Source organism: Antrostomus carolinensis, unplaced genomic scaffold, assembly GCF_000700745.2.
Source record: "Antrostomus carolinensis isolate BGI_N321 unplaced genomic scaffold, ASM70074v2 scaffold40860, whole genome shotgun sequence".
NCBI classification, from domain to species: domain Eukaryota; kingdom Metazoa; phylum Chordata; class Aves; order Caprimulgiformes; family Caprimulgidae; genus Antrostomus; species Antrostomus carolinensis.
The window spans coordinates 6,074-6,927 of NW_010291344.1; the positions used below are offsets into that span (position 1 = coordinate 6,074).

Genomic DNA, 854 nt, shown 5'->3' on the forward strand with positions numbered 1-854 from the left:
CCTGTCTGTCACCCAGCACTACTGACCCAGGGCAGGGCAGCACCTGCCTCCCAAAAAACTTGTGCCCCAGCACCCACTGGGACAAACCTGCGCTGCATGGGCGGGGTGGCATCTCTCGTCCTTTGCTGGGAAACCGGGGACATGCAGGGGGACACGTGGCTACTCTGGGAGAAGGCAGGGATGCCGGGAGGGGGCTGCCTGGCAGACGTAGGCTGGTGCTGGGCTTCCCAGGGGAGGTGGAGTGCACAGGGAGGAGGGTGCTGGCAGAGGAGTGGGTGCAGCATGCACACGGGGGGCAGGGGAGGGCACGGCTCCATGCCAGCATGGGGATGGGGGAGCCTACCTCTGGGGATAGGGCTGGGACTCACAGAGACAAGACAGTGACAAGATGGGACAGTTTGGGGCTTTGCTTGCTCAGGCTGATCCCAGTGCTGTGACAACCCCACAGAAGTTTGCTGGCCACTGCCTGCCCAGGGTCTGCACTGGTTATGGGGGGCACGGAGCTTGGCAGGGGACTCGCACCCAGTTGGGAGGGCTGAGGGGTTCCCATCATTGTTATTTTGCAGCTTTGGGTATGTGGAGCCCCAGAGAAAGGTGGCAACACTCCAAAACACTGTCACCTGCCCCACTCAGAGGGGACCCATCATGGTCAGGGCCACCTCTGACCCACACTGGCAGTGGCTCTGAGTTTCCAAGCACTAAACCAGCAGCCAGCCCAGCGAGGAGCAGGAGGAAGAGGAGGTACAGCTCACCCCGGGTGCAGCGGGCAGCCCTCAGCTGGGTGCACTTAGGGCACGGCCAATATCATCCACAAGCAAACTCCCCCTCCCACGAGCAGCACCAGCACTTCCTCA

General features: G+C 62.3%; 1 protein-coding gene across 1 annotated transcript in view; it reads right to left on the reverse strand.

The window, feature by feature from the left end:
• Nucleotides 1-854, reverse strand: part of LOC104531192 (disks large homolog 3) — a gene marked incomplete at its 5' end in the record, with an annotated part of 10,482 nt that overhangs the window by 6,073 nt on the left and 3,555 nt on the right. The gene's annotated exons all lie outside the window — the stretch shown is intronic.